This window comes from Chiloscyllium plagiosum, unplaced genomic scaffold (assembly GCF_037043375.1).
Source record: "Chiloscyllium plagiosum isolate Xiang-an unplaced genomic scaffold, Cpla_swu_hap1 HiC_scaffold_22, whole genome shotgun sequence".
NCBI classification, from domain to species: domain Eukaryota; kingdom Metazoa; phylum Chordata; class Chondrichthyes; order Orectolobiformes; family Hemiscylliidae; genus Chiloscyllium; species Chiloscyllium plagiosum.
Genome location: NW_028270160.1, coordinates 9,815,058 through 9,827,937, shown reverse-complemented (window position 1 = coordinate 9,827,937; position 12,880 = coordinate 9,815,058). Strand labels below are relative to the sequence as shown.

The 12,880-nt window shown below is 42.2% G+C and overlaps 1 long non-coding RNA gene across 3 annotated transcripts in view; it reads left to right on the top strand.

Annotated features, from left to right (window-relative positions):
* LOC148145934 (uncharacterized) overlaps window positions 1-8,665 on the top strand; it is a 90,253-nt gene extending 81,588 nt beyond the window's left edge. For all 3 annotated transcript variants that reach the window (XR_015760872.1, XR_015760873.1, XR_015760871.1), the window contains one exon: window positions 5,278-8,665. This is a non-coding gene — a long non-coding RNA (uncharacterized LOC148145934). The remainder of the gene's footprint in view (window positions 1-5,277) is intronic.
* The last annotated feature ends 4,215 nt before the right edge of the window (window positions 8,666-12,880 follow it).

Here is a 12,880-nt window from a genome sequence, read left to right as displayed (position 1 = left end):
TCTACAGTCCTCACTTTCTCCTAGTGATACAGATAGACAATTCTTCACAAAGAATATGGTGTTTCTTTTAAACACTCATGAGGAAAGCAATGTGAAACCAGCGTGTTTGTTTTTATTCCCTCTGACAATGCTCAATGAAGTTGAAATTACATAACAACATAAGAACATAAGAACTACGAGCAGGAACAGGTATTTCAGCCCCTTGAGTCTGTTCCACCGTTTAACATGATCTCATCTCTGCCTCATCTCCACTTTCCTGCCTGCTCCCTATAATCCTTTCAACCCCTACTAATTAAAGATCTGACCATTTCCTTAACTATACTCAGTTTCAACAAATAAAAAGAAAGCACTGGATGGCCAACCAGAGATAAATGAGCAAAGGAATAGATCTTGGGCAGATCACCAATACATTGCTTGTGCATTATATATTTACTGAGTGCATTCTCAGCTGTGGCTGAACCAGTAAGCATGACAGCTGGTTTTTGGGAAAAGGCAGGAAAGTGTTGTTTAGAATGATCAAATCAGCTGTGATCTCCTTAAATTGCGGAGAAGGCTCCATCAGCTGAATGACCTACTTTTGCTCTTACCTTTTATGTCTTATTAGAAGATCACACCCAAGTGGGCGGCACGGTGGCACAGTGGTTAGCACTGCTGCCTCACAGCGCCTGAGACCCGGGTTCAATTCCCGCCTCAGGCGACTGACTGTGTGGAGTTTGCACGTTCTCCCCGTGTCTGCGTGGGTTTCCTCCGGGTGCTCCGGTTTCCTCCCACAGTCCAAAAGGATGTGCAGGGTCAGGTGAATTGGCCATGCTAAATTGCCCGTAGTGTTAGGTAAGGGGTAAATGTAGGGGTATGGGTGGGTTTCGCTTCGGCGGGTCGGTGTGGACTTGTTGGGCCGAAGGGCCTGTTTCCACACTGTAATGTAATCTAATCTAATCTAAAAAAGTCAACTCAGGCTACCTGAGCTTAAAGATTAGGCTGCCACTCCTGTGTACTACTGACGGAGTGTTGCTCTGTTGAAGATGTTGTACTTTGGGTGAGACTCTTAAACCAAGATCCTGATTGCCCACTCAGGTGGGTATAAAATATTCCATGACGCAGTTTGGTTAGCATGATGTATCTACTTATTACCCTGATCATATTCATCTATCCAATTTCATCACTGATACGCATTGCTGTTTGTGGGGATGCTGCATCTAAAATAATTGTTAATGTTCCTACATCAAAACTTCACAACCACTTCAACATATTTCAGTAGCTTTCATCACATAAGGAAAGGTGCCATATAAATGCAGGTCCTTTTCCTTCTCAATTTTTAGCAAACACAGGAAGATATTTTGGCAAAAAGATGTAATAAATCCTGAAGCAGCAGAACTACTTTGATTGCCCTGTGTGGCAACATTGTAAATGCATTCAAAAAGAATGTGTCAATGATTTTACTATAAATAACAGCCTTGGCATTGCTTCTCCTGTTATTAAATGAGATTACATGAGATTAAATACAGAGACTGAGTTTCGCTATTGTAATTCCTCAACAGGTACAAAGCCACGTCTATTTTCTATTGTGACTATCTCCAACTATTTAACAAAGGAAACAAGATTCAAGCAGAGATGTTACTTTACACATGAATTCACCACACTCCTTAATCATCCTCCTATGAATGAACCCCATCACTGTCCTCTGTACATCTAAAGGATGGATTTAAAATCACATTTGAGACTCTTCATGATCCCTTTTATTGTCTCACTTTGCATCCATTGTGGTTTTTGATGGCATTTCCTCTGTTGGGGTGCCAATGCCTTCTTCCAGTAACTCATCTGTCCAAAACAATTCTGGAGCTGGACAAATTATTCTTTCCTCTTTAACCATCTCACTAAGAAAGTTTAACTACTGGGATTACGGTAATACTGTAGATTGCAACATCTGACCTGACATGTCCACACACCCACGTTATTACTGAAAAGGGATTAACAGCATTTACAAAATAAGCTATTGAACATTAATGTCGATTGGAATGTAATGGAACTAATTATCCAGAAAGTTTGTTCTAGTTTATGCGGATGTTGCTCTGACAAGGTTAGAGTTGCTTTATCAATCTTTTTTTGATATTGAATTCAGGCTCTATGAAGCAATTTTGCTTTAAATAAATTCTAGACCTAAGATATTAATCCATTCAAGGTCCCAAAGAATCCTTCCAAATCTGACAGAGATTTTCCTGCACCTCCAAACACCTCATCTACTGTGTCTGTTGCTCTCTATGTGGTCTCCTCTACACTGGGGAGACAGGACATCAACTTGCAAAATGTTTCAGAGAACACACCAATCAACACCACTGCCCTGTGTCCGAATACTTCAACTCCCCCTCCCACTCCGCCAAGGATATGTCTCCTTCACCACCAAATTCTAGCCATCCAATGCCTGGAGGAAGAACACCCCATCTTCTGTGTTGGGACCCTCCAACCGTACAGGATCAATGTCGATTTCACCAGTTTCCTCATCTCCCCTCCCCCCACCTTATCCCAGATCCAACCCTCCAACTTGGCACTCCCCTATTGAATTGTCCGACCTATCCATCTTCCTTCCTACTCCACCCTCCTCCATCTATCTGCTCTACCCTCCTCTCCAACCTATTAGCTTCACAGCTACCTTCCCCCGTCCCCGCCTCCCCATTTATCCCTCAGCACCACCCCCCCCCCCCCCACCCACTCCCAACCCTCAGCCCCCCCCCACCCCCATTCCTGATGAAGAGCTTATGTTGGAAACGTCAACTCTCCTGCTCCTCGGATGCTGCCTGACTGGCTGTGCTTTTCCAGCGCCGCACTTTTTGTCTCTGATCTCCAGCATCTGCCGTCCTCGCTTTCTCCTAAGATATTAATCGGTTAGACGAGTACTTCCGCTTTAATTTGCCCGGTTGTTGTTGTAAATACAGGCTAGGGCCATAGCCATCGGTCCCAGGCAGTTTGGGTTTCGGTGAGTTGGTTTTATGGCGACTGAATTACTGTTGTTTTAGACGGAGCCCTATCCTAACACTTAAAAGCAGCGGCTCCTGTCCCAGCTGTTAAAGTGTTGGATGTTTAGACAACACAAGCAATAGCGCCAGTCTTGTCAAAACATTTAAAACAACTGCAAGGGATCCCTGGGTAATATAAAACCCAGCTGGATCCCACACTGAATTTGCATTTCGGGCAGCATTAACTCTAAACTGGTCATTGGATATGCCTCCTCCAAGGAATCTAACTCTACTTAGTGCTGGAGTTACGCCAGGGATTGACTCCAAATTTAGCCTTGATGCAAATTGGAAAGAGTTTCACACTAACAGTAAAGTTGCAATACAAATACAAAGACTGATAGGAACAAGAAATCTTCATCTGATTGTAGAAGTGTTCCCATGTACTAAACTGTGTACAAAACACTGTTGCAACCTGCGCGGAGATTGAGCGGTTTCCCCAGAAGATTGTATGGGGGATGTAATACTGTAACCTGGAATTCGTTTTTTTTTCAATTCTAAGAGGCACTTTCAAATCCATTTATTCTTCATTGAAATGTACAGGATTCTTAAGGGCAATATTCCTGATGAAGGGCTTTTGCCCGAAGGTTCGATTTTCCTGCTCCTCGGATGCTGCCTGACCTGCTGTGCTTTTCCAACGACACTCTGATCTAAACTCAGGATTCTTAAGGGGCTTGACGGACCAAATACTGACGAATGTCATGAGACAGTCTAGGACCAGAGAGCATGACCTCAGAGTAAAGGGACGCCAGTTTAAGACTGATTTGAGGAGGAATTTCTCTCTCAGGGATGTGAGTCTTCGGATCTCCTTGCCACAGAGAGCTGTGGGGGTAGAGTCCTTGTGCACATTTAAGGTTGAGATAGATACTTGATCAGTAGGGGAGTCAAGAATTATGGGAAATGGGCAGGAAAGAGGATTGTTGGATCAGCCATGATCTCACTGAAAGGTGGAACAGACTCGAAGGCCGAATGGCCTTCTCCTGTGCCTATTTCTTCTGGTCTGACGGTCTTGCTTCATTGCGGGAAGAGCACTTTATTCCAAGGAAGAACAGAGGGCTCTTAATTGGAGACTATTTTCACTTTTTAAAAAAATTCAACTACAGGTGCTGCCCTGAGGTGTGACCTTACGCGTGAGTGAGACAGGCAGACTCTTGGGAATCGGTGCAAAGAATTTTACTCCTGAGTGAAGTGGGCACGGCAAACGACATTGGTGAATGCTTAAAGACCTCCATGTAACATTTCAACAGAAGCTTTGTCCCATTTCGAATAAATGTGATGGCTTCTCTATTAAAGCAGCCGACAGACAAATATAACAATCATGTTAAACATCTGACCATTAATATCAGCAAAATGATTTACTCGGTTTTTGATAACATTGTTGAGTTGATTTAGTTTTTAATACCGAGTTAATTTTGTTATATTTGCAAATATTCATGAATTATAAGATTCACTTTAACTTGCAGTAGAATGAGATGTTAAAGGAAATGAGGAATAAGAAAGTGAATGGTGTGAGAAGAGATACGTTATTTTTTTCTACAGTGATTTATAATAGACCGATTTTTACCAGCGAAATCAAGCACCAAGTTCACTCTGTCTTCTGGTAAAAACAATGACTGCAGATGCTGGAAACCAGATTCTGGATCAGTGGTGCTGGAAGAGCACAGCAATTCTGGCAGCATCCGAGGACAGGCAAAATCGACGTTTCGGGCAAAAGCCCTTCATCAGGAATATCTGTCTTCTGTTTAACCAAACGGGAGATAAGACTAATTTTATTAGAATCAGCCACCCAATGAGGAAATTGTTAATGTTCTTGTAATGGGCGATTCCTAAGAATATAACGGCAACTGAAAACAGCCAATCCTGATGAATCCACAATTAAGATAATTGAATCTTCTCAAACCACATCAACAACCACTTAATGGGTGTAAACATTACAAAACTCATTAGTACAAATTTGAAATACACATGTTTCCTGAATAGATATTTTCAAAGTAACCTGTTCAGAGATGTTATCACACACTTCTGGAGCAAATGGGATTTGAACCCAAGCCTCCTGACTCAGAGTTAGGGACACTACCGCTGAAGCACAAGAGCCATTTGCAGTATTTTCTGTGAATAATGGATCCCTAATCATTGAAATAAAGTGTTTGTTTTAATGAGCAAGTCCCACACATTCTCTTGAACCCTGCAAGTATATTCTGAAACAAAAACAGAAGTTGCTGGAAAAGCTCAGCAGCATACTAACGTTAATTCTGATTTCTCTCCACAGATGCTGCCAGGCCTGCTGAGCTTTTCCAGCAACTTCTGTTTTTGTTTCTGATTTACAGCATCCTCAGTTTATCCTGCAATTATATTGTTTGGCGAGGGAGATCGCCCAAGCCAGTCAAAGATCTACGACATGCCAAGATCAGCAATAAGGTTTGATTAGATTAGATTCCCTACAGTGTGGAAACAGGCCCTCCGGCCCAACCAGTCCACACCGTCCCTCCGAAGAGTAACCCACCCAGACTCATTTCCCTCTGACTAATGCACCTAATTTAGCACGGCCAATTCACCTGACCTGCAGGAGGAAACCGGAGCAAACCCGCGCCGACACGGGGAGAATGTGCAAACTCCAGTCGAACCTGGGACCATAGTGCTGTAAGGCAGCAGTGCTAAACACTGAGCCACCGTGACGCGCGGCTCAAAGTAAAGACTGGCCGAGCTATGAAACAGATTAAAACAGCGGAAAAAAGACTGGCAGAATGTCAACAGGAATGAACATTGTCAAATATATCTGAAAAATATGCTGACAGTGCAGGGAATTATTAAGAAACAAATGTGCATTTCTGTTGCACCTTATTCTGTCCTTGGGAATCCTATATTGCCTGTAATTACTTCTGAAGTATTGTAGAAACAAATGGAGGCCAGTCGGTGATGCCCCTTGAGGGAGGCAGAAGAAATCCCCACTCAAGGTAGTCAGACTTCAGTTTGGCATTTCATCTGAACGGCCACGTCCCAACACCGCAGTGCAGTATGGGAGAGTTAGCCTGGATTATCTACTCCAAGTCCAGAACTTCTAGAACTTTGAAATCCCCACTTTCCAAGAGGCCAGATCACTGTCAACAATGCTAAATAATTTCAGTTACATCACGCTATAAACATTTGCTATACATTCTGGATCTTACGATCTTATACTCCACAACCACCTGATGAAGGAACAACGTTTCAACACAAACATCCAACACTTCAACTTTGTACACCCCAGTCCAGCACCGGCATCTCCAAATCAAAACTGAGATCGCACTCCAGCGATGAAGTAAGGGTGTATCCTCAAAGGAGGAATTACCACGGGTCGATTCATTAGGCGTTGGCTCCCGCTGTTTACTAGTTACGCGTTAAAGAGACGGTATGGTTTAGAACCAATGGTAGAGCCACTCGCTGGAAATATTTCGCTAAAGGTTGCTTCATCATTCCGCTATATTCGTCAAAATGTGCCATTGAAGAACATATTGGAGCACACTTTCCCACCCTTCACAAATCAAATGCACAGTTTAATCCTAATTTCCTTTCTGATTTCATTCTAGAAAATAAAGGTTATAGTGTGTATTTAAAAACCTAAACTAATTCAGAAAGGTCAAATTGTGGTACAGACTAGAGGTTCTGTTTTGGGTGCAACCCGTGACCTCAGTTCACACGAATCGCAAAACATAAACGTTTTGCTCAAATTTCTACTCTGACCTATTCCTATACCATAGAGTCATAGACATGTACAGCACAGAGACAGACCCTTCGGTCCAATTCATCGAGTATAAAACTTCCCATGATATAATACAACTGTACAGCATTTTAGAACTATTTTTGCCTTGATTCTAGTAAATAGCAAATATTAATTGATATGTTTGAACGTGCTAGTATGGTGCAGTTTCATTAATACAGGTGAATACGAGTTTATCAGAACATACTTTTTAAGTGGAGTACTGTACGTAGTTTACCTGTTGTGACTAAACTGGCGTTAAGTAACTGAAAATCGGTTAATTTAAAAAAAAACTCTAAAGTTATTAAATACAGAAACTGCTGGTGCAACCCAACAGCTTTGGCAGCATTTGGGGAGAGGCAAAGTTAACGTTTCGAATCCAAAATGACTCTTCTTTCCAACGAGGAGTTATATCGAATTTGAAATATTAACTCTGTTTCTCTCTTCACTGATGCTGCCAGACCTGCTGAGTTTCTCTGGCACTCCCTGTTTTTTAGACTGGCATTGTCTAAAATTTAAAGCAGACCAGGAAGCACTTCTACACACGAAGAATCGAGGTTTGGAACTCTCTGTCACAATAGATGTTGGATGAGTTGTTGGTTTTAAATCTGAGATAGTTTTGTTATTAAGGGATTAAGGGACATGGGCCAAAAATCAGGTGTGTGGAGTTCGGCCACAGATCGGCCATAATTTCATTGAATGGTGGAACAGGTCTGAGGGGCTGAATGGCCTACTCCTGTTCCTATGTCCCTATTATTTCCTATTTCCAACATCCGGCGAACGTTGCTTTTATTTGCAGGGATAGTTGCTGGTTGCTCAGGTGTACACATCAGTTTCTTAGCTATTGTTCAAAAAGGAAATATTTCGAAGTCTTTATAATGTGTTGTTAGTGTCCCTCTTCCCGACCAAAAAAAAACTCTCCCAAGGCTGGCAATCAGACCACAATGAGAGGAGACTATCATTGTGATTAATTTGATTTGTGTTTCGTGAGTGGGGCTAACCCCCAGTCAGAAATGCCTGTAAACTCATTCAAAAAGTCGTCTGAACAGCGATGGTCTAGTTAGATACCAGCTGTACTGTGAATGCAGGTACATTGTTGACCATTGCCGTCATCGGCTGTCACTCAGTTTGAAGCTGACATCTACTCAGAATGACGATTTTCTACAAGGGACATTCATGTGACTGAAGAGGTCGATCCTCCCACTCACTCATCTTTGGGCACGTGAGACAGAATGTCCTGCAACGCAGTAAAATTTAGCGGAATCTGATGCCATCATTTAGTAAGGACCTCTTCCCCTTTCCTTTCTTTGCAGTTACATAAGGTAGTAGGCCAGGAGCCTTGGAAGTAGACTACCTCCAAGGGTCGACGCCCGAGGTTCAAGTCCTACTTACTCCAGCGCTGTGTAATGATAACTCTTCGCTTTTCTAATGTAATAATGCAATTAACTCACAGGTCTCACCGATGAGCAAAGGATAATCGTGCTGGCACGATAGCTCAGTGGTTGGCATTGCTGCCTCACAGTACCCGGGTTCGATTCCAGCCTTGGACGACTGTCTTTGTAGAGTTTGCACATGCTCCGGTTTCCACCCACAGTCCAAAGGTATGTTGGTTAGGTGAATTGGCCATGCTAAAGTTGCCAGGGTTAGGATGTGGGTGGAATGCTGTTCGGAGGGTTAGTGTGGCTTGCACTGTAGGGCTTATATGAAATGGATATACTTGTGAGCAGCAAGTCCTCTTTTGTGTAAAATTAGCCAAGAATCAATTCGGTTGTAACTTACAAGCATTTATTTGTCTTTGGTTTATGTGCGCTTCTAGCTAACGCTCATATATGTTGTATCTAATTTACAAAGTGTAATTTACATTGTGTAAATGCTGTACAGGTAAACTGAGCTCAATAAACTATATTCAGTATCCCTGGTATGGAAGCTCTGCTTATTGTTAATGAATTACATTGGGCGGGCCATGTGGTCCACTCTATTCCTGATGAAGGGCTTTTGCCCGAAACGTCGATCTCCCTGCTCCTCGGATGATGCCTGACCTGCTGTGCTTTTCCGGCACCACTCTAATCTCGACTCATGTGATCCACTCGCTGACACAAAACTTCCAAAAGAAGCTCTCTCCTCCAAGTTATCTCATAGCCAGTGGTTACTGGGTGGGCGGAGGAAACGCTTCAAGGGCATCCTCAAAGCCTCCTTGGAGTAAAGAAAATGCAACCATCCACAACAATTGGGTGGGCACCTCCTGCCCAAGAACGCCCCAGGCTGGGAAAGAAGCTTCCAATAAGTGCTACCTCAAGAATCTTTGATGGACCCAGATGGAGGCCAAACACGAACAGTGCAGGAGGCAAAATAAGAGCGTTTCACCCACTCGCTTCAACATTCACCATCTGCCCTTTCTGTGGCACCGTTTGCTCACCTAGTGTTAAACTGGTTGGTCAGGTCTAACTTACTCCAGCGGTGTCTAATTATATCTCTACGCTTCTTTAATGTAATGTACAATAAAGTGTATCTACTGTACAATTAAGCGTATACGCCAGAGTGAAGAAAGTCACCTTTGTCTTGAGAAGCTGCCTCAAGATACACATTAACAAATAAATGCTAACTGAATCTGTGAAGTGAAACCAGACTTACTGCTTTGGGTTCCGGGTGCATTCGTTTTGAGTAATCTGTCCCGTATGCTTCATGCTATGTACGCGTATTGTGTGCCCCATGTACATGTATTTACTGAATATAACATTCTCTTTGGCTACGCTCATGCGATGCAGCATTTAACGACGTATTTCAATGGGTGCCTGAAACATTTGATTTTCATGAAGCAGCAGATTTATCCAAAACTGTTCTTCTGTTTTCAGTGGAGTGAGGGGCGGCGAATATCGCAACGAAACCTGAAAAAAATTATTTTAGCTTCCACAGGTGTCACCGATGAGAAACAAATAACAGTCTTGGAATGTCCAAACGAATTGAGAAACTTTAGGTTTCTTGGTCTGTAACTTTTAATTTATGACCTCTCAATGAGATATTGAGATATCGGCAGCTGATAGTAATGTATCTTTATTAATATGTTATTGATTGATTGATATGTTTACTGATTAATATTAATTCGGGCGTCAGGAGTGGTACCTTAAAGCATCATGTTCCAATTCAACACAGGCTCTCAATCGAATTATATACTTACAAGTTGAATATTTATATTAAGCGTTGGACTGTTTAATCACCAATGATTATGCCATCCCACTGTCATGGATCTGACCACACCCCCTCAAAATATTTTAAGAAGGAAGTCTAGACCCTAACTTTTCCTTGTCTTAAAGGCAGATATAAAGTGGGTGTTTCAGGTGTGACGCAACTGGTCAAACTACTCCGCTTTAAGTAAAACAATTTATTTAAACACTACAGTTAAAACACAAACAAAATAATTTAGAATAACAGCTATCGGAAAGCTTAACCAATCGGATACAGCAACTATTACTAATTAACTGTTACAATACAGTAAACACAGCTCTTGGCAAAAAGGTAAATTCAAACACAAATTCTTATCGGCACGAGGGAACAACTTCCAGAGAGAGATTTCAAAAGAAAGTGTCGTGGACCAGCTGAAAGGTGGATATTTCAGATGTGATACAGCTGGTCTAACCACTGGGTGTTAAACAAAACAGAATTTATTTGCAAGATTAGCGAATGAAACACAAACGAAAAAGAACAGAATACTAAATAACTCAGCCTATCTGAACACCCAACAGATCACCCCAACTTCATGATAATGTTCCCAATACTTGCAACAATCCCCATAACCATCCTTGGCACAAGAGGTAAAGTCAAACACAGGTTCTTACAAGAGAAATCAGAGAGAGATCAGCATGGACCTGCTTCTTTCAGTCCAGCAACTTTTACCATTGCTAAAAACCAAACCAAACCAGAGCATAGTTGAGTTGGGAGAACTGGCCAATTCCCTTTCATTGTACAAGTATTTTGATTTTCAAAAACTTGAAAGCCTGATGCCCGAGACAATATCTGTGAACTATAATCAAACTGGTTCTAAAACCCTTCAACTTAAACTTTTCAGAGTCTGTATCTTTTACAACCTCTCTGAAAACAAAAGCCAGGGGCAATGTAAACTTGTTAAAGGAGCAGCTTTGTCACAAAGGTCAGAGGTTTCCTTTACTGAAGCTTGCAGTTCCCCTGGACTCTCACACCCTGTGACGGCTATAGCTACAATCAAACTAGAAATAAAAGCTGGACCTCGAGAACTAGCCACTCCCCTTCCATTATTAAACTGGACTTTTCCATACCTTTGCCTTTATGACCTCTCTTCAAAAAAAAAGAACAAAGTCGCCTTTTTAAAATGACAGTATGGTCACACCACACAGTGTCAAGCCTTCGGTGAACATACGACCATCCTCATCGTTTAAAGCTCCCTGACCCCAGTAATGAATGGGCTTGAAGTGTATGACTGAATTCTTAACCCTGCACTTGGATAGTACTCAATTGCTTTCTCTCACTGCCCCTACAACGTGTGACTTGAGAGTCAGCTAATTGAACTGAGTCTTTTCATTGACTGTAGACAACGGGGTCAGAATTCAAATCGAAGTTAACCTCCGAACATGCAGAACGTTCTCGAGCCTGAGCCCGACTGAGAAACCTTTGGGTCCCGTGATGGGCAGAGCGCAGGCTCGAGGAATGAGACTCATTGAACCCAACGGGCCGCCTTTCACCCAGTCCGTCTTGTGCGTTTGTACAGCACCTGTCCAGATTTCCACAGGCCAGGAAGAGGTTGGGAAGTTAAGCTATGCGGTAGAAATGCGGCTTGTGAAGATTTCCGAAGAAGGTGAGCGATACCAAAAGGGTAACCTCAAAAATTCGGTGAAATGGTACTTTCACTCGGAACCCTTTGGAGGTTTGAATTTGAAGATTGTTGTACAACTAAGATTGTTACTATTTGCCCTGGCGTGTTGGAGGCTGATGGGTGACCTTATAGAGATTTATAAAATAATAAGGGGCATGGATTGGATAAATAGTCAAGGTCTTTTTACCAGGGTAGGGGAGTCCAAAATAAAAAGGCATAGGTTTAAGATGAGAGGGGAAAGATTTAAAAGGGACCTTTGTACATAGTTTACCAGAAAGGTTGCTATTTGTAATAACATATTCATGGGTATTTATTTTTTTATAAGATAGAAATTATGTTGCAAAGCATGCTGTGCTTTTCCTTCCAGTTTCATTTAAGATCTATCAAAGAAAACTTGGAGAGAATCGTTATTTTTGCATCAGCAGAATCTCCCAGCCGATCTTCCAGCATCTGTGGAAAGAGAGAGAAATGGAATGAACCTTAAAGCCTCGACCATTCATCAAGATATTAGAGTCATAGAGATCTACAGCACGGAAACAGACCCTTCGTCCAACTTGTCAATGCCGACCAGATATCCTAAATTAATTTAGTCCCATTGCTGGCATTTGGTCCATATCCCTCTAAACCCTTCCTATTCAGATACTCACGAAATGCCTTTTAAATGTTGTAATTGGAACAGCCTCCACCACTTTCCCGTTTTATTTCCTAATTATATTAGATTTGCAATAATAGATAATTCATGTTTAAAACAATGCAGTAAGAGAGACTGTATGGCAAGTAGGAGGCTGGAAGAACACAACAAGCCAGGTAGCATCAGGAGGTGAAGAAGTCAGCGTGCTACCTTCCTTAAATCTGGTACAATTACCCACCTTTAAAATACATCTGGGTGGGTATATGAATAATAGGATTTAGAGGGATATGGGCCAAATGCTGGCAAACGGGACTAGATTAATTTAGGATATCTGGTCGGCAGGGACGAAGAGTCCGTTTCCATCGTGTACGGCTCGATGACTCCCTGAGCGTTCCTCCCTGAGAGCACTATTAGTACAATTTTAAGCCAATGACTGCGGTGGTTCAAGAAGGCAGCTCAACACCATCTTCTGAATGGCAATTCAGGATGAGCAATGAATGCTGGGATCCAGTGGCACCCACGCCCCTTGAATAATTAATCGTGTCTTTAGAAACCGGGTATTTTTTTTGCCTCAAGGACAGGTACTTCTCCATTAAATTGGAAAGAACATTGCCACCCCGTTCCTTAGTGGGACAAAAGCAAGAACTGCGGATGCTGAAATT